At 36.5% G+C, this 24,874-nt stretch overlaps 1 protein-coding gene across 8 annotated transcripts in view; it reads left to right on the top strand.

Annotated features, from left to right (window-relative positions):
• Positions 1-4,209: 4,209 nt before the first annotated feature.
• Positions 4,210-24,874, top strand: part of LOC134647880 (whirlin) — a 99,043-nt gene continuing 78,378 nt past the window's right edge. For 4 of the 8 annotated variants that reach the window (XM_063502234.1, XM_063502235.1, XM_063502231.1 and 1 more), the window contains exon 1: positions 4,210-4,581. The gene's annotated coding sequence lies outside the window, so the exon portion shown is untranslated. The remainder of the gene's footprint in view (positions 4,582-24,874) is intronic. The other 4 variants (XM_063502232.1, XM_063502238.1, XM_063502237.1 and 1 more) reach the window with 1 other exon arrangement.

Genomic DNA, 24,874 nt, shown 5'->3' with positions numbered 1-24,874 from the left:
GTGTCAAATTGTACTGGTAACCATGGTAACTCCAGTTTTAACCGGTTAATCCCTGGTTATTGGGATGGTGCAAGTGGCCCTAAGGGTCTTTCCATAATATGTCCCATAAATCAGGTACGCCATGGAGTTAATGTGAGTGACGCTCGAGAAAAGGTCTTAAAACCGGCAATTAAATTCATGTATAAGTAAATGGGAACTACCTACCTACTCATTATCCAGTCTCCACCATACAAGCAAAGAAAGACAAATTATAAGATGGTGTATTATAACTATTTATAAACATTTTTTTGTAAATATTGTAACCGTATATCTATGTATAATTTTGTAGTTTTCCACCAGTGTCTGCAATTGTTTACGTTTGTGTAATAAAAGTGAAATAATACCCACTCTTTGTTTACTTTAATTCCTAATGAAAACTTCGACTAATTGAAATTATAATTAAGGGCCTTAGGGGTCAGAATTTGACAAAATAACTCAAGAATTGACGCTACTAATATTATAGTATTTACAATAGCGATTGCCATCTGACCGAAAAGGAATATTTTGGTCTTATGTAGGTATATTGGATTGCATTGCTCCGGTTTCTTTGCGATTTTTTTCTTTAGCGAAATGCGACTGGTAGTATAAAAAGATTTTCAGTGGATTTTCACATACAAGTTATTCAATTTAACAGTGGAATTTGTATAAAATGTAAGAATTATTTAGCTTAAAATTTAGTTTTTTCTTCGCAAGTGTGATGAAAAACATTTTGACGTGCATCTTAACCCTTAAATGCATGATTTTTTCTTTTTGGCTGAAATTAATATATGTATCACATAATTGTTTGCCGTTTCTAGGAAAAATAGTATAAAAAAATATATCATCGATTTTCACTGCGAAATCAGTGTTAAAAGTTTCATAGGCTAAATCATATTTTTGGAAATATATAGCTTTTAGTCAAGGGTATAGGAAAAATCTTAACTGCCATCAGAAAGGTACACTATTTATGATGTTCCTATTATAAAGTTTGTAAATATAAAATAATTACAAACCCCGAAAAATCTGCCCAAAATCACATTCTAAAAATCATCAACTTCCAGGTTTTTCCAAGTTTTCCTACATTTCGTCTATACACAAATGTAATTTTTATAAATTAAAATACTGCGTAAATGTATGTACTTAATAATTCGGAAAATTTATTAGTTTTACTATTGAAATAATAAACAGGAACAAATAGAATTTGTTTAACCCTTAATTTGTGCGCTGTCTAATGCTTTGTAGACATTTGGCAACACTATGCATTTAAGAGTTATGAACTCTTTTGCAAAATTTCACTTACCCCCCTCGTTGCACAATGTAACTATTTTGCTACGATTAAGTAGTGAGTTTGACGATTTAGGTATAGCTATGTAGAACTTATTTAGGTACGTAGGCAAACTAGACTATTTCGTCAGGTGACAAACAAAACTCACTAATTACCACTACAAGTTTATAGCCATATTAGTGAACCATATTAGTACTAAGATAACGTTGATTTTTGTTCAATTATTTTTTAGTAACTATATAGTGAGTTTTGCTTGTCACCTGACGATTTGTCCCATTACCTAAAGGACAAATCGCTAAAGTTTCGAGATGGGTAATTTGTTCAGTTCATCAGTCACGGCCCTTTCTTGGCTTTTCCGAGAGTCACGTAACACGATACGAATTCCGTTCTAACAGGGGCTCTATTTACATTGTTACAGACAAATAACGCATTGGACATTACCGATTGCCCTGAAATTAAGAATCATGGCTCACAAAATATATAAATATGTGTGTAGGTAATTTGGTCCAATTGGTCCTGATTAATTATTGGAGATATCCATGGTTTTCGTTGACATGGAAGACCGGCTCATGAACAATTCACTCGTTACTTTTTAGTTTCGTAAGGTAAATTGATAGAGTAAAATTTACAAACAAGTGACTTTGCTCACTGTTTTTAAGTACCTTTGTTCGAGCTGCTGAGGTGAAATAGTTATTTGTACAACAAGAGATCAAAGTTTGATATTTCTTCGAGTGCTTATTTTGAGTCCCGTGCAAGCGAAAGATTCTATACTAGATTCACGAGCGTAGCGAGTGAATCTAATTTAGAATCTTGAGCGTAGTAAGGGACTCAAAAGCGCACGAGATGTATATAACTTTGATCTCGTGTTGTTCACAAAACTTTTCACCTCAGCAGTGAGAACATATTAGAGAACCCGAAAAATGTATTCCTTCTTCATCACTTACCTATTCACTCATGTTTTCTTAAGATATACCAACAATTAAGTTTTCACCTCAGCAGCTCGAACAAGGGTACTTTGCTACTTAAAATCAGTGAGCAAAATCGCATTTTGCTCATTTTGTCTCACTCAGTGAGCAAAATGCGATTTTGCTCACTGTTTTTAAGTAGCAAAGTCCTACCCTTGTTCGAGCTGCTGAGGTGAAAAATAATTACCGCCATCGTTTGACGCTGTTTAACTATGGTTTAACTTTACTAGAGTCTGTGCGGAATGAAAAGAGTTGTGGAATGTATGGGCTCCCTAAAGTCTATTTTTTTATTCGGTAGATTAAAATGACATTTCATAGTATGAAATGACATTTTATGTTCATACTATGAAATGTCATTTTAGTCTACCGAATAAAAAAATAAACTTTAAATCTCCGCAAATCGGACTGCACAGGTTAATCGCTACGATTTATAGTTACGTGTGTAGCCAGCATTACATTCCACGACACACAGACTTTCCGCACAGACTCTAGAAGCGATAAAGAGGCTATATTACTCATAACCCGGAACAGAAAAGTAATCTCAAAGAGGAGTAGAGATGGGTAGGGGTGATACTGAGTATTTACTCGGTATTTACTCAAAGCACCCGATAAATACTCGTATTTACTCATTTAAGTGGGTAAAAACGATTGCTTATAAAATATTCAAAAAGTGAGATTTAAGAACAAAATTGTCTTTTATTGAAGAATGCTAACGTGTGTTAACAATATCTTTAAAATGAAAAGCATATAGGACGCTTAATTTAGGAAAAAAAAGAGATCAGTGAGAGGCAAATTGTGATAATTTTGTTAACAATTTTGTTTTAAATAAGAATATATTTACTTTAAAAATATGGTACTTAAATTCTATCAATGTTGTAGTTATTAACTGCATGTCACGCATGTTTATGCGGCACTTACGAACTTTTATTAAGGGTTTTTTTTAAAGAAAACTCAAAAATGGCTCAAGCGATGATGTTCAAAATATAGTTTTTTGTACTCTATTATACGGCTAATCTCCCGATATGTTTTTATATCTTTTCTGAACGTTGGTTCGAAAGTTATAGAGAGATAAACATTATTTTGGCCTTTCGAAACGGTTTTTTTCGAAAAATATTCAATTTATCCAAAAAAGTTCTTAGAAAAATTCCAATTATTTTTAAAGACCCATTTAATGATGTGCAGCTCGTTGGTGGTTTCTGATTTTTTTTGTGACGATTAGTTACATGTATGGAGTGCCCCTCTTAAAAATACATTTCTTACAATTTTGAGTACATAATCCAGTAGCGGCTTACAAAATACACCTATATTTCAAATTTATATGCCCCTTTCAGCACTCTAAATAGTTTATACCCACCAATTTGGGTACAAACGAGTAAATACGGGTATATTGAGTAAATACTACTACAATCGAGACAATCCTCCATAGAGGCGTTTCAACTGAAAAAATGAACAACGAGAAAACTTGCGAGAAAACCATGAGAAAACTGTTACGTTAATGCCAAATGTCATGTACCCGTTGTTACCTCCGGCCTCCTCCGGCTGATTTCCTGTTTAATTTCCGACGGTTTTCCTTTTAGTTTTCATGAAAAGATACCTGTAAGTAGTTACCTACAGGGAACTATCGTGAATCGTGATACGTGGATAACTCACATTAGTTTTTTTTCAGTGCAAATATTATCTAAACGTTTACCTAATGATTAATGATCTCTTTAGATAGATAGATAAAGATAGCCACCAAATTTGGAAATGAGTATTAACCAAATTATCTGTAATACTCTTGTTTAAGGAAAGGAAAGACAATTATTTTAAACGAATATATCCGAGCATGCATTTCCAAAAAAATTTGATCTTTTGGATGGAGTGCAAAGCAAGTGGCAAAGTATGGTCGAGTCCAAATGTTCGCATGCATTAATTGTCGGTTCGATGGCGACCGCAGCTGCCGCAGCCAGCAGCAGGCTGCGGCGCTGCCGGGGGCGCACCTGCGTGCCACCACCGGTTGACAGTGGCTCGGCTGAAAATTTCATGGCCAGTGTATCGAGCGGGTAGGCGACCGCGCGCGCTACGCGCAGTCGCGCTGCGCCGTCCGTCAGAGCGCCCGCCTGGTCTGCTCCTCCGGAGCTCGCGCTGACGTCTCCACACAACAATAACACGCGCCCGGCCGACCGGCGACCGCCATTCATAGCTAGTGCCAGTTGCAAGTGCAGTGCCCGAGCACGTGAGACGGACCCGCGGACATGTAAATAGCGGAGCCCGGTGACACCGCCGCCTCGGACATGGGGCACGACGGAGACGTACGCAAGATGAAATAACAAGGTGAGCATACATAATCATTAATCACTCTTATTTTTGTACACTAATCAGCCTAAATTGCTATTTTAACATGGGTTTATGTGATTACGTGGCGAATAAAAATATATTTAATTCATATTAGTTGTCAGAACACGTAAGTAAATTAGGAAGTGCAAAATGAGGCTTAGAAGTCTTAGAACCTCTCTTGAGAAAATTTATTTCAAAGTTCTTTTAAAATGCCTACAAAGGAACGCCGCAACTGTACATTTAGTTTCATTTGTACAATGGGAGCGGCGAAAGTCGCTATTCTGAAGCTCTACGAGTGCCGCAATCAGATTATGGCACACCCACAGTCATAAGACACTAGCTACTATCCTATTTAGTAATCACTCAATGCCAGTACCATTCCAATAAACAACGTTGCTTCAGGCCAATTTATTTCAGTTGAATTAACCTAAATTGGCACGAAATTGTCCAATATGACATCCGTCGTAGCTTCGTAGCTCTTTCGTAGAAAGTCGTAGCGCGGCCTTAATTTATGGACTAGCATTTTGCTTTGAGAACGAGGGCTTTTACCTTATTTAAGTATTACGAAAGCTAATGGCAATGTCAAAGTTTAGTGACAATCGTCGCAGTAGGTACATAGTTTTCAAAATCATGGCGTTACGTCTATTACAACAGCTTCGTAGCAACAGTACAAAGTATACTGTGTGAAATCACTGGGTGGATCTTCATTTTCGCACTTGAGCTTATATATTCAGCATACATAAATATTATTTTGTGTATATCTTGGTATCATAATACTTATCGGGTCTTCAAACGAACGGCTATAATTTAAACTAATAAACGTAGGTAATTTAGTAGCCAAGATAAACAATAAAAAGAGCGTATGTTGACGATGGTTTGTGTAAGTAAAGAATGCTCATCCGTATTTAGAAGGTTATGATGCCAAACCAAAAAAGCTAAGTAATTCACTTCCATGAACGACGCCAATCGTTCTCCAATTAATGATTCTATCTCAAGGTTAGCTCTCGGAGGTTCCTAGGTAAGATACGCGTTTTGCAATAGTATTGCTAACTTTGTGCTGTTGCATTCATGTTGCATTTCTAGAGGCTGTACTTGGGGAGCTGCATCTTTATTTACATTGAGATAAAGAGAGATATCGAGAAATCTTATAACATTGACGTTGTATAATTTTCCTAAAGATGTCAAAACCATTTTAAAACTTTCAAACTTTTCTTTTTACCACCCCTCCTTCCCTTGTCTCATTTTACTTGTAGCGCCTAGTTAAACAACTAAATAATAAGAAAGATTACAGTGAAACAACGTCTTGTTGTCTTCTTGTTTTCTTGTTCTTGTTTTTGTCGACAAATAAAATAAAAAAATCTACGGTTTACAACTGCTGAGCATAGGCCTCTCTCGAGACGCCACTTGTCCCGGGTCCTGAGCTAGTCACATCTAGAGGTGACCCGCAATCTCCCAAATATGACGACCAATCGAGTCAACCCATCGACAAACGCTAAACGAAAAGTAAATATGTCGGAATGGCAGATACTAATACTTATGTACGAACAAGCACGAGACTATTTCCATACACTATTTAAGTTTCTATTGGCGCTTTTCTATCAACGATTGTCATCTTGGCTAGGCCTCCAAGCATTCCCTTCGTCAGAAAATGGCCACCATTCCGTTAACATTTTGGTCCACCTGCCATCACTCTGCCTGGCAACATGGTCGTTGTCGTGTTGGTAATCTGTTTAAAATAATTACATTTATCTATGAGAGAAGTACATACATACCTCTGTTACATTGGTAGTCGGTTTAACTCTATGTGTATTGTAGACGCTGGGGCTTATCATCTAAAGATATTCTACCGCAACAAATCTGTAAAAATTTTACGAGTTTAATATCACAAATGTAGCTAATTGGTGGTGGATTTATGTTAGCGGCGGTGATTAGCGGGATCGATGGGACAGAATGCGGGGTCGTGCATGCTGCGTGCACGCCGACGGCACGCGACCCGCGGCCCGCGGACCGCGAGCTTGCCTAATGAGCTCCGTCAATCTACATACCTAGCCCGGAATACTTTTAATTGTATTCACGGACGTACGTTTTTAACGCGAACGGCGAAGAAAACAAAATTAAGTTTTTGAGTGTGACGTCTTACTTGCAGAAACGCCGTAGACAAATTCTGCTATCAGTTACTTTTTGCTTTCAGTTGACTTGATTAACGTTTGTTGATTTAAAAATTTTGAATGATACTTTCAACTTGGTAATTTTCAATCAGTTTAGACATAGGTATATGACTCCTTTAGCTCTTATCCAACTTCAATTATTAGTTAGATACGTATAGAGTGCTTTAGTGACCGACCGACCGAGCGGTCGGATAACCGAAACTCATTCGCAGTCGCTTCGGACCGGATCCGGGAGACGCAAACTGTAGGTATACGGTTTCAGCTCGCAGGCTTTACGACTTTCGGTAGAAATTGGATCAGATTTCCTAGTAACTTGTAAACTGGATGAAGAAGTCGTAAATTAAGGTGACGATAGAGGTGGGTAAATTTTCAGATTCTGTCAATTTACCCCATTTCACACACAAGCGCACTTCACGCACACTACCTCACTTTACTGGGACAGGTCACTGACCCATCAAGTTTTTTTTAAGATAGCGTTTTGAGTTTAGTGGCCTCCTTTTAGGAAAAGCGTTCCATTGAAAGAAGAAAGAGAAACAATACATTTAATCTTGCTTTCCTTGTCTGTTCATGTCACACGTGACGTATTTAAATTCTAATAATTAATTTGGTTGTTGACAATTATCTACATTATGGCTTTGTCGAGATACGCGTTTTCTAAAGTTAAACCGAATAAAACCAGATGTCATTAAGTCAGATGTAAAATTTTATTTACTACTCTATACGACTTTTCATAAGGCTCAAAATCAATTAAATGAGAATTTAAATAAATAAAGTTCCGGCAGGGTGCAAAATTTAATTAAGGCGGACAAAATAAAATTTGAAAATATATGGAAACAGTGTTGGCTAATGTACCCCTAATATCTTTACCGATTTACTTTTATGTGGTATATTCGCCTTTTGTTTCACTATTAAATTAATACAATTAAAATAAAAAATATTATACCGGTATTCCACCGGTATTATTTCAGTGCTGAAGCGATTATCTTCGATCGTAGCCTTGATAATGTAGGTGTTGATAGTTACTTACGGCGGTAGGAGCGGCAATGAACCCCGTGCAGAGTAGAACGTGAGGTGCGTTGGGATAAGTGCATATATCTACTTATAATTCTTTGGCTGGTTGGTAACCCTCTATATTTTATTTTTTGTTTTACTGTTATTAGGTTAAGGGAGTTTTAGGGAGTGAAAAAAAAATGATTTTCGTTTTATGCGCTCGCGTGCTTGCCGATGGATTATAATTAAACAAAAGAACTTGTTTTCCACGCATCGAATGTAGATCCCTATGACACTTCCTCCAAGTCTTCTCCAATAATGTTTATACCGTATTTTAATTACCTACCTTAAATGTTACATCACTGTTGCATACATTACTTTTTCTATGACAGCTGCAGCAAAAAAAAAAAAAAAAAAAAAAAAAAAAAAAAAAAAAAAAAAAAAAAAAAAAAAAAAAAAGTTATTATTAAAAAAAAAGAGTTATTATTAAAAAAAAAGAGTTATTATTAAAAAAAAAGAGTTATTATTTATAAAAAATTGAGTTATTATTTAAAAAAAAAAAAGAGTTATTATTTAAAAAAAAAAGAGTTATTATTGTAAATGAAATGACTGCTAGCAGTCATCTTATGAGCCTATAGACAAAGCATTCAAATGACATTGCTTTAGATATCACTGTCAGTCATTTAATTGACACATTTAAGTGCTGGAGTAGAAAAAATATTTTTTTTGTGCTATACATACTTCAAAAAAATCGCTGGAGGCCTAGCGGTAAGAGCGTGCGAATTGCAATTCCGGCTCGTACCAATGAGTTTTTCGGAACTTATTTACGAAATATCATTTGATATTTACCAGTCGCTTTTCGGTGAAGGAAAACATCGTGAGAAAACCGGACTAATCCCAATAAGAGCCTAGTTTACCCCCTATGGGTTGGAAGGTCAGATGGCAGTCGCTTTCATAAAAATTAGTGCCCACGCCAATTTATGGGATTAATTGCCAAGCGGACCCCAGGCTCCCATAAGCCGTGTCAAAATGCCGGGACAACGCGAGGAAGATGATGATGATGTGACACATACTTCCAAAAAAATCTACAAATATTTTACGTGACAACTGCTTATAAGTAAATATTATGTAGGTACACTTATAAAGTATAAAGTAGAAAATATCTTATAGGTACATAATATAAAAACCGATGTACGAGTAGGATTCACTATGGGTTCCACAGTTACACATTTTTATTGCATATTTTTTGTTTAAGACCAACTCACCTATTATAGGACATAGGTCTTCCATTAATCTTTTGGCGTTGAACTATTTTTTGTATATGTATTTATGTAATACAATTCTGAGTTAGGTTATGGTACATTTTTGCTCACCTACTTATAATTATGTATTATATCTGATATGTCACATGATACCAAAAATCGCCGCAAAGTTAAAAGTTCATTTATTTACGTTACTCATCTTCGGATCACCGACTTACTACTTCCTTACTTGACATATTTCAATTGAACTAGTCCAGTAGTTACGGTGAAAATTGGCTTTAACAAAATGGCAGACACACGAGTGATCTTATAAGGGAGATTATTTTCCTTGAGTGAATGGTATGCATTTACCCCAATGCACCTCACGTTCCACGCGGCGCGGCGTAATCTGGCCCCTATTTCACCACGGTGACAGGTACGACAAAAACATCACTGTTATTGACGCCATAGGCATCCATGGACTACAGTTACCGCTAACACTGATTTAAACTTTCACGATTTTTACACATTATTAAATTGTACAACGGAACCGCAAAACGTTCAAGCGGATAAACAAGACCAAGTGCGGGTAGTTCGAAAAACTCGCGCGGTTAGAAGATGCTGATGTCAACTTAAGCCAGTCTTCTCCGAGACCACGGGGACAACGCCGTCCTCGAAACGTCGGAGGTAAATCTTAAAACTTAGATACGCGATTAAGTCCCGTTGTACAATTTAATAATACAGTTACCGCTTACCATCGGGCGGGCCGTATTCGTGTTTGCCACCGTCATTGTACCTATTATTAAAAAAAACTTTATTATATCGGAAAAAACAGACATTTCTCTCGCGAAAAAATCTTGTGACAATTGTCACAAGATTTTTCAAAGAATTTTCGGTAAGTCTTGACAGGAAATGAGTTCTGTGTCGCAATTTCGATACAGTTGCCGTGTTTCTTGTGACAATTGTCATTAGCTTCGCAAAATAAGAATTTTTTAGTGGCAATATAATGGAGTTTATTTATTTATTAAAATGTTGGTGGCAAACAAGCACATCGCCCGTCCGATGGTAAGCGGTTACCGTAGCCTATGGAGGCCTGTGACGTCAGCAACAGTGATGTCGACAACTGTCGCACCTGTCACCGTGGTCGTGGTGAAATAGGGGCCAGTAAGTACCTAATAATCGCAGTGGTCTTAAGTGTCACAGACCCTACTGGCGCTTAAGTCCGTTATGACTATTTCTGCCTATTTTAAATTGTTCAAAAAAAAAGAGAAACCGAATAATTATATCGGACTACCAAATTTTCACGAGAATCAGTTGAGAAATGTGATATGCAAAGGAGAAGAATTCGGACATACGAAAGCATTTTTGCCCAAGTTGAAACGGAGACCTTCGCCAACGCTCGGTCAATGATGGTTTAGGTACAGCTAGCTGCAGAGAAAAGGTACCACCCCTGCATACAATTATCTATCTGGTCGTACCTTTTCTCTGCAGCTGACTGTACACCTATAAAAATGGTTGTCCCTGCTGTAATTTTATACCGGTACCGTACTTTGTATTTCAACCGGTATAGTTTTACCTTCAAAACGAACCGGTATTGATAAATAATAACGGTACCATACCGCTTATACCGTAAAGAAAGCATGATGCGGTCTCTGCTTTGCACAATTATTGTGTGGACAAAATTCTTATAATCACCGAAACATACATACCTACGCACATAATGTCATTGAAATAAAACATTGTTATTTTATAGTAAATTTATATAATACTCGATATATACACATAACAATAACCAGACCGCAGCGGTATTAGCCTGTAAGCTTCATCTCTTGTCTCCAAATCCGCAAAAACTAGTTAGTACTAAATGCTGGTCTTGCTGTTATTTTATTCTTGAAGATTATGGCTTGTTTCTTGATTATTGAGAACAGCACGTAATCGCACACATATAGACGGAACGAACGGCAACAAAGTAGGTGTAGACACTAAGACTTTCAGGTATTAAACGAATTACGCTTCGTATTAATAGGTAAGTAATATTTAAATGAATATATAATATTCTCTAACGTAAATACAAGATTACAATTGACATCAAATGTCATTGACGTACAGAAGTCATATACTTTTTTTTAATGACGCAAAATTGATACCAGCATAATGAAAATCAATCCCAATCGGTAAAACGAGTCTTTAAACTTTTTTCATTTTAAGCGGGTTTTGAAGGAACAAGTTACTTAAATTCAATTGTAATCGTATTGTTTTAGGATAGTTTACTGCTGTTTTCGATCGTTACGACCTGTAAATAACAACAAATCAAATTTTAAATAAATTTATTTACCCTATTTTTTGAAATACAATTTATCTACTGGTATACATTTTCGTATGCGTATATGATGAAATGTCTAAATAATGTCAAAAACGAGCTACGTACGTAGCGTACACGTCTGCTTCGATCCAAGGCCAGCGGCCATCTGACTCGAAGAAGAATTTTGAGTGATGTCGTCAATGTATGGAAATTGTACGAAAGTTTACATTTGGGATTGAATTTCTGTGTTGTATTTGTGAGTAAAAATATAAGTAGGTAATAATTTGCTAGTTTAGTTATCTAGCTTTCAAAATCACACAACAACTCAATTACTGTTAAAGGCAAAACTGTAATGCGTGTTGCTCAATCGGAACTCCATATTTTGATTTTTGGATACTTTTAGTGTCGATTTGTAGAGAATTACAGCAAATAAAAAATATTATGCCGTGAAGAGCCGGTACACGGCTTCTTCGTGAACAAATTTACGTATAATTTAATGCAGTTATTAAACATTTCTCGAACAAATTGATTGCACAAAGTGAGCTCTAAATCGAAAACGTCATATACCGTCCCCTTAAGTTAGTAAAATACAAACGGCAGTATTCGAATATTAAGTTAGGAGCTTACTTAATATTAGGTACCTACTAAAAATTAGGATTTAAGGAAAGAAGTTGCCTTCTCCAGAGGGTTTAAAGGAAGTCCTATCCCCCTAACTTTGAGCGCGTGGAACCATCTTTGCATTCCCATTAATCACTCGTTTCATAAACATGTCATTTTTGGTACGAGTACTACAGTTATTTTCGCGCGCTGAAAGCGAATTTGCTTAAAACACTGTCTTCTTCGCGAAGGTATGCTTTTTATACCTACAAAATTTATTATTTAGGTGTCTGTCGTTATTTGTAGAACTATAAAACTACTTACCCGGACGCCATCTTACTTGGAGTCGTAAGGCTTGTGTTACGGTGTAGTAAATTTTACTATTTTTTAGTGGAATTCGATTCGAGAGTGTTACGGAGGAACCCCGATACAGAGTTCAAGTAGAAAATGTTCTCAACGACACTTCGACATATGTGACGACGTTAAGAGGATTCCTGTGTTCCTTAAGTAGGTACTTATAGCTTTTTTACCTGCTCCAGCGGGTAAGAAGGTAAGTTGTTCATAATCATTTCACTACTGTATGTATTCAAACACAATTGACATTGTTTATGAATAAATATCTTGTATCTTGTATCTTGTACTAACTATGTGTTGAATAGTAGGTAAATATAATAAATGTCATTGTGAATCTAATAAGTGTCATGATACATGTTGTGCTTTGTAGTTATACAAAACAAAGCATAATATTTCCATACTTTATGCACAAAATTGAATATGGACTTTGACTGTAATTTTTGAAATGTTTATTGTTATACTTGGTCAACCAGATCTTGCAGGAGAAAAAGGCGGCAAATTTGAAAAATGTAGGCGCGAAGGGATATCGTCCCATAGTAAATTTGAATTTCGCGCCTTTTTTTACTGACAAGATTTGGTTGACCTAGCTGGTAGAGTAAGACCAAAGAAAGTCTGCAGCGCTAGATTAAAAGTAGTTTTTAAAAATCAGTATGCGACAACACCACAGAAAATGGATTAAATAGTCTTGATACTTGTGAAATTTCTACCATATTTACCGTCTATGAAAAAATTAAGCTGTATGCACAGCTTAATTTTTATGGTAAAATAAATTTCATTCCAACAATAGATGTCACTATTAATATGTACCTAGACATATACTAATATTGATAAATAATATTGGGAGAATGTGACATTTGGCTTCATCAAAATTAATAAGCTTTTGTAATATCCGCGACGGCGGTAAATAGGTACAGAGGGCCTACCGCGAACACCGAAGTTCTCAATATGCGGGCATCTTTCTCTTTTACTCCCATTAAGGCGTAATTAGATTGACAGAGAAATTGCCCGCAATTTGCGAACTAAAGTTTTCGGAAAAACTAAATAAACCATTAAAACAATAAACATATTATTAAAAATAAATTGTAGCTTTAACTAGTAGGTACCCATGCCGTGAGCATAAGCATGGAGGTTGTGGGTTCGAGCTCAAAACCAGGCTAGTACCAATGAGTTTCACGAAATGTTAGAGGAAGTTCATAAGTATGCCTATACCTATTAGGTGTGTTCAATTTGCTGTGAAACCTTAGTCTAAACCAATATTATATTATCTAAGTAGGTATATATGGTGAAGTATTAAGATGTTTCATTCCACTTACCCGTCATCAACTCCAAATTTTGTAAACATTGTCGTTTTTCAGCTTGAATCGCCTCGTGCTGACTTTTTACAAGTGTAAAATTATTCGTCATGCGGAAAAGTAACTCCCGCACGCCGGTTTTGTAAGGTTTCACCATGTTTATTCCGTTCATCACAAAACACAACGAATATTTAAACGATTTTGACAAACACATACCATAGTGCATGACGTTTACTGACTGCTAAAAAACATTGCCATATGTAGTTTTTTAATTCGCTGTCAAATTATTGCGCTGCAGACTTTCTTTGGTTTGACTCTATGTACAAAAATTAAAAAAAATCTAAAATAACCATAGACATAAATATAATATTTGTAAAGATGGAGTCCAAGCGAGCTGTCACTGTTGCCACTTTGTGTTTATGTACGATTAACAATATGTAACCACTTTGCTGTGGCCATGTCGATAAAGTCATATCGATAAACTATCGATATTTCTTGCAATTTTAACTTTACTTTAAAAGTTTACCGATACCTAAAATGAACAAAAAACGCTTTTACTCTTTATCGTGGATATAAGATCACAATTTTATCGTCACGCCACAGCAGGGAACGAAGGGAAAGTTCAGATTTTTAATTACAATACATAAATACGTACTAAAATATGTGTTCCGCAATAATTGAAACATTTTATTATATTATAATATATTCATAATCCATTAGCATTTCAATTTTGTTTATTTTTAACGAAGATATTGAAGATTTAATTAATCGCTTTTCGGTTCCGCTGTGTAGCGTTTATCGATATATGTATAACATGATTAAAATCGACTTTTCACATCCCTAAAAATGCATACATACACGTTTTTACGCACACATACACAGCTTTGTAACCACCAAAACGGCAACAACTGGATTTGAAGTTCATCTTGTCAACAGTATAGTTGTCCTTTTTTGACAAGTGGCATTTTCACAAGAGCGAGGAGAGAGAAGTGATACTAGTTCCTGCGCCATCAAAGAGAACAGATAACGTTGGGGCCTTGACCATAGATCGGACAAATTTGCGTCATTGCTCGCAATAATGTGGATGTCGGAGGCAGATCGTAAAATCGGCCATATCGAGATATTCCTAGGCATATAGCCATGAAACGCCGCCATTTCAAGATCTGATTAGCGACTACCAGCCATATCGTTCAAACATCAACGTTTGACGATTTGCCTAGCGACGTTTAGGCATATCAAATAAGTAGTGTGATATTCCTAGGCATATCATGAAACGCCGGCATTTCATGATCTGCCTAGCGACGACCAGCCATATCGTGCAAACCTCAAGGGGCGATATTCCTAGGCAGATCATGAAACGCCGGCATTTCATGATCTGCCTAGCGACGACCAGCCATATCGTGCAAACCTCAAGGGGTGATATTCCTAGGCAGATCATGAAACGCCGGCATTTCATGATCTGCCTAGCGCAACCACCAGCCATATCGTGCAAACCTCAATGGGTGATATTCCTAGGCAGATCATGAAACGCCGGCATTCCATGATCTGCCTAGCGACGACCAGCCATATCGTGCAAACCTCAGGGGTGATATTCCTAGGCAGATCATGAAACGCCGGCATTTCATGATCTGCCTAGCGACGACCAGCCATATCGTGCAAACCTCAAGGGGTGATATTCCTAGGCAGATCATGAAACGCCGGCATTTAATGATCTGCCTAGCGATCACCAGCCATATCGTGCAAACATCAAGGGGTGATATTCCGAGGCAGATCATGAAACGCCGGCATTTCATGATCTGCCTAGCGACTACCAGCCATATCGTGCAAACCTCAAGGGGTGATGTTCCTAGACAGATCATGAAACGCCGGCATTTCATAATCTGCCTAGCGACGACCAGCCATATCGTGCAAACCTCAAGGGGTGATATTCCTAGGCAGATCATGAAACGCCGGCATTTCATGATCTGCCTAGCGATCACCAGCCATATCGTGCAAACATCAAGGGGTGATATTCCTAGGCAGATCATGAAACGCCGGCATTTCATGATCTGCCTAGCGACCACTAGCCATATCGTGCAAACCTCAAGGGGTGATATTCCTAGGCAGATCATAAAACGCCGGCATTTCATGATCTGCCTAGCGACCACCAGCCATATCGAGCAAACCTCAAGGCTCAAAAGGAACGTAATATTAAAAGGTACGATCTGGCAACACTGGACTCGGACGCAGCCCCATATAGAATGCAGCGCCACCAGTGGCAAAAAATGCAATTATTTTACGATGCGATCGGTATGAATGACACTAGGAATTCGAGAATACAATGCTCCCATCGATCTGCCGAATCTTTTATAAGACAGATCGTGATATGCCTGAGTTAATTTTAGTCAGATCATGAAATGGCGGCGTTTCATGATATGCCTAGGAATATCTCATCAATTATTTTACGATGCGCCCGGTATGAAGCTAGGAATATCAACGAATACATTGGTCTGACCGATCTGCCGCCTCTTTTATAAGGCAGATCGTATTACGCCTGGGTTAATCTTAGTCAGATCATGAAATGGCGGCGTTTCATGATATGCCTAGGAATATCTCGATATGGCCGATTTTACGATCTGCCGCCGACATCGACATGACTCCAAAATTGATTAAATAATTAATCATTTAATTAATTTATTACCTGAGGTTTAATTTTGATTCCTAATCAATAAATAACGCCAAGATTTCTTATAATGTAAATTTATTAAAAAAAAAACAGTATGTTTTCCAAATTTTCTGAAGGTACTCATTTTTTTATATCAAAAATATATTTAAGTGCTATTTATTGACTAGGAAACAAAATTAAATCTCAGGTAAAAAATTAATTAAAATAATTTTATGATTAATTATTTAATCAAATTTGGAGTCATGTCCACATTCTTGCGAGCAATGACGCCAATCTGTCCGATCTCTGAAAATAACACAGGCATAAAAAATATGTACGCACATTGTAACATTGTATTTCAACATTTCCAACGACCCCGTACGCGGTTCATTCCGTTGTTTAGTATTGGCCGCAACTGTAAATCTCTATAACTTTAAACGGAAACGTTAAAAGGGCTTTTAACATGCAACGTGGCTGTTATTTGGGGTTATTGTGAATTTAAATGACCTTCTAAGTCTTCTAACTATGCTGGGGAAATATTAAAATTCCGGAAAAACTTGATTTTCTCGGTCTGAGCAATTAAATCACCTTAAATGGGATATATTATATCAGAATCAAACTGTAATGTAACTTGTCTGTTAAAGCCGTGGCAACTAAATGGTTCAACTGTGTGCTGAGGTTTCAAATTCTGGCATGTACAAATAAGCTTTACAGAATTTATGAACGAAACACGATTTGATATTTACTGCTCGCTTGTAGGGAAGTGTCATAGATCTAAGTTAGTGTGCGAAGTTTCAGGTGTTGTACGTTAGATAGCTGGCGAAACAAGCATCGTCAATTTAATGAAAGAAGGAAAATAATAATTACCTATACTGTTCAGGATTTTATTAAAGGGTTAATTTTGTCTATTGTTTATTAACACATATAAATCCGAATCGAGGGAGGGTCGGCAGCCTGTTCGTTACCACGCATTCAAAGTATGCTAATCTAGTTAAACCGCCACATAAACAGCGAATGTGAATGAGGTCTATTGTTGCGGTTATTCGCCCCCACAGAGATGAGGAATGTGGTGTAAGGGACAACGAGATGTGAATGTTAGATATGAGGAATTAAATGCGAGGTACCTATTTATGTGGTGAAAAACTAGGTACGAGTATTACTGATGAAAAATGCTTCGTGGACGGTTTATGCGTATGTCACGGTGATGCAGGTAGTTTTAGGGCAGCACCATGGCGATTATCAAGTTGAAACGGCATTAGTTGTAAGAAAATCTACTATTGCTCCCAAACCGTCCAAACACCTTCACTTTCACCTAATTTATGATAATTTAACAATGTGCTTAAATATCTTTGCCGATAACTACATTAGGTATCCTCTGATCATCCTAGTTCCTTGTGCTAGCACAGGCTACATGTGGTGTGTCGCGCCAGTGATTATATAACCTAGTTTCAGCAGAGTTTATTATGTCCTCTACGTATTACGTATTGTCCTATATCGAGATTCAATTAATGGTTTTAATTGATAGGTATATTGCTTAGTTTTTTGCTTCTGGACTCTGTTGGACTTTATATATTATTATCATTCTCAAATAAGATCACACTTTTTCATTGACATGTTTATTTACATATTGCCATGACAACGTCCAATTATTTGAACATAGGTAAAGAGTCTTGAAAAGGAGTCCGCAACATAAATGTCAAATAACATTGAGTTTTTCTTTATTGATTTAAAGGCCATTTAAATTATGAGTGGCCACCTTACGGGGCTTACGGTCACGTGATCGCCTTACGCCCCTTACGGTCACGTGATCGCCTTACGCTGTCTCGAGTTTATCATTTTTTCCTCACCTCAAAAAGTGCCCAGCGCCGCTAAAGACGTTTTCACTTCAATAATATTTTTTACTTTAATTAGGTCATATTTTGAATGAAAGATTTCAATGATATCCAAATGCTACGTACAACCTACTCAATTGAGCTGGAATTTAGCGTTCCTGCGTAAGCTAACTACTTATGCAAATTTATGGCACTGATAGCAGGATTGCCATATGATTGAGGCCGAAGATCTCTGTGAGAAGTGAAGTATCTTAAATAATGAATGTTTTATTTTTAAATAAAAGTACAGTTAGCTTGTATATTAAGATTAACGACAAAACTTGTTTTGAAAACTGTAAAAAAACCTCTTTCATCGTTACCTACTCGTTTTTCTCTAATAGTAGACGATTGGACAGGTGCTTGAATTTTGTAGCGCTACGCCGCCCGTAGCGCATAGCTGCTATCCCGCATTGTAGCGAATGTTGCCGTAGAGGTCATGATAATGTGTCGTGATGGAATATTATATTAAAACCATGGAATCATTTTCTATTATTAGAGTTGCAAAGTTTTATAATTATGTCGAACGTATTATCCAGTCAGGATTGGCAGGTAGGAAAGAATTGTAGTTGGTATTCGGTCGGCGCGAGTTCACCCTGTAAGTGAATTCAGCAAGCAGATAGAGACCGAGAAACGAATACCAATGAGCACCGGCGACAATGAGAGAATGCACTGCGAATAATGGGCCACATACCGATATGAACGGGAAATTATCGAGCTAGCAGTTATAGATTCAGCTAAGAATCTTAAATAGGTACCTATCGAAGGGTGCGCCAAAAAGCTGAGCATGGACCTATATTATACAAAAAATATGAGCATAACTTCGGTTTTTGCGTAATAAACACCTCTTTGTCATCTCAAGTTGTTTTAAAGTTTTTAAACTGTAGTATATATTTTACATATACGTCAGAAAAACAAATCGATTGACATCCCTTTGGCCAAAATCGGCTCAGATTTTGACGCTACAATGAAACCCTTCCCGTAGTCGGGTAAGAATCTTCCTTATTAGGTAGGTACTAGGTTTTTTCTAACCTTTTTTCGTTGTCGTTTCTAATCACGCGACACATCAAACCGAATCTATGACACTTTATATCAAAATCACTTTTAAAAAATCTTGATTCTACGGCGGACTACACTACACAAACATACCCACGCTTACTGGTAAAAAACAGTCATACATTTTATTAGCGCTTAAAATGTTCAATTACTTTGCTATACAAATACCTATTGATAGGTATTAGGTACCTACTTGTTTACCAATTTTCACATGCAACCTACAAATGAGAAACACCGCAAAATCCCATTCACCATTATTTAAGTGGTTACATTTATTCCATCGCGATACAGAGTCGATGTAAACGCATTTACAGCTCATTCTCAGCTACTACCTACTATGCGTATGTTATGCTACTAGGCCGGTTCAGCTATCTAGCATATACCTAGCTAATATTTCCATGGTCTATTTATAAACATCACAGATTAGTATTCACAATCAAAATAGTTTGAATACGTACGAGTAGATACGAGTATTAACGTTTATCAATCGCTATGTAGTCGCACCATTCTCAAATTCGCGTTTGTATGACAGCAAAAAGTCACGGTGTGTAAACGGTCCAATGTAAGTACATTAATCTTGACATGAGCTAATTGACAGAACAATACGCCGACTCTGAAGGGTTGGATTAATTCATCATGCTGAACTGAAGCAGGCTTTTTAGGGGTGGCGTTTAAACTATTCAAAAGTGAACAAAGACCGCTTTATGCCACATTGTTGGGATTGCTATTGAGCACGTATTGATTTAGTTCCTTTGTTTCACTGTATGAAACTAGTAAACTCGTATCGATTTTAAACTTTGTAAATGAAACAAGCTTTTTGGTTATATCCGTGTAGTAAAACCTAGGGGCCCGATTCGGATTTTGAAATAGACATCTGCTAGATATCTTTTAGACATCGCCAAGATACGATAACGATATGTTTAAAATCTAACCCGTCAAGTTTGACATTTGCGCGATTCTGGAACGATACTACTACTCTTGAACGATTTCCACAAGATATGACATAGAGATCCAATTCATATCTAATAGATATCTAACTCTGTCTAACGTAAAAGTGACATTGGTTGCCCGAATTGCGCTGCAAAAGAGAACTAGTTGAAATCTAAACTATAACGTATCTAGAATGGATCTAGTACGTGTCGTCTCTTGTGAATCTTGAAGTTCGAATACGGCAGTAGGTAAGTTAGTTGAATCAATTGTAGTATGTATTTTTTTTCTTGATAGTTGAATACCAATTGTTTAAATTATGAACTAAAAGAGCACAAAGTTTAACAAAAATCCTAAATAAGTAAAATTTTAATCAGAAACTTTATCAATGTTAATCAGGTGTGTTTATGAAAAGGAAAAATGTTCAAACAATCTAAATTAAAGGTTTTTTTACACTTTTAGTTTAACAGATAAGGTATCTGCATGCAACTTTTAACAACAAATGGTCATCGTTGGCCTACATGTCCTAAGTAATGTTCGCTCGCTTTATTTGCTTTCATATTTACATTTGCCGACACGAACGTGCAGCACGCGCCGAACAAATGAAATGCATTAGACGTAAATGCTTCGATTAAATTGTAAACCCATTTGCAGCGTGTTATGAAATTTTAGGTACGTAGCCAGTATGGAAATGAAATTTTATTTATATAAGATATGAATGTTAGACAGTTGTATGGATTTGTAATTATAATTAATTAACTATAGTTAGTTTTTTTTTGCATTAGATATAAGGTAAACAACCTTGATTTTTTTTAACAACATTTTAAAAATAAGTTACGGCAAATATGTAACAATTATGAATCTAATACGATCATTTATATTCTTCTGCTTTCATAAGTAATAGTCACTGATTTTTAAAAAGCGTTTTTCAATTAAAAGACATGTCAAGATCGCTTACCTTCTTTCAAGTTCTTTCTAATGCTAAAAAAACGAACTATAATTCAGAGTAATTCCGATATTAATTACACGTCTGTCGGCCCTTTTTCCTCTGGACATCTTAAAAGACTTAACTTACTTAAAACTACTTCGTAAGAGCTGTATACTTATGACGAAAAACATTAGTTAAAATACCCATATCATTAACTATTTGCCTACAGGAAAAACGGCCATTTATAACGATGACGACTTACCTACATACCTTGGTTATGATATTAGGGTTCCGTGCCCAAAGGGTAAAAACGGGACCCTATTACTAAGACCGTCCGTCCGTCCGTCCGTCTGTCACCAAGCTGTATCTCACGAACCGTGATAGCTAGACAGTTGAAATTTTCACAGATGATGTATTTCTGTTGCCGCTATAACAACAAATACTAAAAACAGAATAAAATATAGATTTAAGTGAGGCTCCCATACAACAAACGTGATTTTTAACCGAAGTTGAGCAACGTCGGGCGGGTCAGTACTTGGATGGGTGACCGTTTTTTTGCTAGTTTTGCTCTATTTTTTGTTGATGGTGCGGAACCCTCCGTGCGCGAGTCCGACTCGCACTTGGCCGGTTTTTTTAGCTACCTACATATTTAAACGAGTAGATACTTCATTATTTTAGTTGTTGTTGTATGAGTTCAAAGCAGGTAAAATAAAAATTCTAATTACATGAGAGTTTATCAGGCAGCTATATGAACTTATCCAGCTTAAGAAAGTACTTCTACATGACCTATTAGCGCATGAAGCGCTTTGCAAATGAAAATAATGCTCGGTGAATTATTTCAAACTTGTAGTCTACCTACAACACGAGTTTTAAAACAAAGCTTTAGCTGTGTCTTGTTCATGAAAAGGTTGTTATTGTTGTTTTGGGTTACAGCTATTTATAGGTATTTATGAAAAAAAAAAATGACTGTATCGCGTAAAATGTGTTTATTAATAATGTTTAAAATGTATTCATTCTTAATAAAAATAATTTAACTTAATTATTAGGTTAATTTAAATGATAAAGGAATACGTTAACTTCGGGGGTGGTTCCAATAAAGTAAATTAAGTACCTATGTACTTAGCTATATGGAAACAGAATTTGTCTTGATGAAAAAAATATTTCCTTTTCCACTTACCTGTCCTTTATTATACCTACATACAAAAATAATTAAACTAAAATGTCTGGTTCTATAGTATTCATCTTGGATTTGAATTTTCAGCCGCCATTACTTTGGGCCCGATTCGGATTTTGAAATAGACATCTATTAGATATCTTTTAGACATCACCAAGATACGATAACGATATGTTTAAGATCTAACCTGTCAAATTTGACATTTACGCGATTCTGGAGATACTCTAGAACGATTTACACAGCATATGACTTGGAGATCTAATTCACATCTAATATGTAGATATCTAACTCTATCTAACGTAAAAGTGACATTGGTTGCCCGAATTGCGCTGCAAAAGAGAACTAGTTGATATCTAAACTATAACGTATCTAGAATGGATCTAGTATACCTACGTGTCGTCTCTTGTGAATATCTTGAAGTTCGAATACGGCAGTTTGTCTGATACTGCTTACTCATATTATCTAGGTAATAATAATTTGACTACAGTTTAGTGGGTATTTTAACACGCTGTATTTTTTTGTAATTGTGGAATTATTTTTCTTATTGCCTTTCTTCTGCGTGCACCACTCCCATGGGACAAAGATAATATTTAGCCATCAGTATTGCAGACACGCACACAGCACGCGTGTCGTTATTTACCGCAAATAGCTCGGCTTTTATTTGTCGTGAAAATCACTGCATGCTACCGGAAGTGCGATCTAAAAATGTCTATAGGTACTATAAACCCGTTTTTATAGAATGGTATGCCGTATCCGTGTTTATTTAAATGGGGCTATTATTCAAATATGAATGCCTCTGCATAAACTTCCGGATAGAAGTGGTTTTTGGGATATTTCAATTATTTTTATAAATATGTTTCTTTTGATACTTTCTAGTGGGTCTGGTAGCCGTAGCAAAATAATGAAGAGTTATTATATTGTTTTGATTGGACGCGACGCGCGATTTGTTATACTTTTATTTATGATTAGTCTTCTTCTTGTTGTTTGAAGTATGGCGGTCGGTCGCGCGGAAGGCTTGTGCACTGAACCAAGGGAACCTTTATCGGTACTGAATTCTTGCTTTGATATTTTAGTGGCCTCGTTCTAGTAGTGGGACGTATATAGGCTGAAATTATTATTATTATTTTACGTTAAACTTGATTGTATGAAGAATTTACGAGTAAGTGCAATGTGTTTTCTGTGTTTTATAATAATGAATAAAGAAATCAGTTTTGGCATGCTAGGCAGCAATGAAGCGCATTGAACTCGACTGCTAACTTTCGCATCGCCTTAGTAGCATTGAAATTGTTCATAATTGGTGCATCGAAATAAACACATACATTAGGTACATACACGGGTTCGTATTTATGTTCAAATCATTTTCGAGTTTCGTTCGTATAATGAAAGTAGGAATATAAGTAGGTAGGGATCAAGTTAAAACACAAATGTATCGGAAGTTCATAATAAAGCTTGCCATAAGAAACAAATGTAGTTTATGCGTTGCTAATAATCACTTCGTAGGTATGTATTATCGAATGTAGGTACAGTTACTGTGTTATTGTGGCTACGAATAAAAAATGGGGGAATCCGTACGATGATTGCCGTTTGAGCCCCCGAACCGAGAGTCCCGGCTTGGTCTGCCCCAATGACCTACATTTCCGCCCTTGAACCCCGACCCCCCGCCTCGCCCCGCCCGCCCGTGACGTCACGATCACCCTTCGGGCCTATTGTCTTCCATTATTGTACCTATTGTTTAGGGGTTAAAATGCCGGTAAGTGGTAATTAAGAAAAATACCGTTTTTTCAATTAGGCGTGTAAGGCGTTTGCATGGACATTTAATAATAACTGTATGAGCGTTTATTGTAATAGGTACTTATTTTGTAAATGGTTGTTAGTTGAATATGTCGATCAAATGTTGCTCTATTAAATAACTTAATTGAAGAGCTACGGCTACGGCTATTTAAGTACATAAATAGCATGGTACAATCCCGAAATTATACTTTCCTGCTATAAGTAGCCTTACCACGACTGACTTAGCAGTGTCAAACAGACATATTCGCTAACGTCTGCCTAACATTCTATACATCTCGCTCGCACTAAAAGGCGAGTACGAACGAGATGCATAGAAAGTAAGTTACGCACACGCTAGCGAATATGCCAGTGCCAAACTGGTGGTAGCCGCGTATAGGTATTTTAAAAATATACGAGAAGTTAGGTAAGTACATTCTTATTTTCTATTAGCATAGGTAACTTAACTCATAATATTGATTACGTAAGATACTGACAATTTTTTGGTCTTAATTAATGACTAAGAGATGACGAGATGATGATGTTGATGACATGCTACTAGTCTTGATTTAAGACTATACAAAATTTCCAAATTTCTATTATTTTTCTTTTACATATTGTGTATTAGGATTTTAGGATTACTATGTAGGGTATTAGGATGTTTCAATACATAGGGCGTATTTTTAATCTATTGGGGTTACCTGACGTAAGATTTTGGTTACCATCAATAACTATTCAACAATAATAATATTATAGTAAACAACGTTGTTTCCATACTTTTGGCATGGGGTGTAAATGAGCTGAAATAAGTCGTTTGTATAACTTTCATCAATATATCCACAGCAGCTACATAAATACAAATGATTCGCACAGGTGCAGTGCTCTACTGAAAGGACAACAAATCACTATTCGAACGACAGAGTACCTAACAAGAAGGCACTGCACCGGACAGTTTGGCGCTCCGGGCGGGAATATTGAACGA

Source organism: Cydia amplana, chromosome 5 (assembly GCF_948474715.1).
Source record: "Cydia amplana chromosome 5, ilCydAmpl1.1, whole genome shotgun sequence".
Classification (NCBI taxonomy): Eukaryota; Metazoa; Arthropoda; class Insecta; order Lepidoptera; family Tortricidae; genus Cydia; species Cydia amplana.
This window is presented reverse-complemented; position numbering and strand designations above follow the sequence as displayed.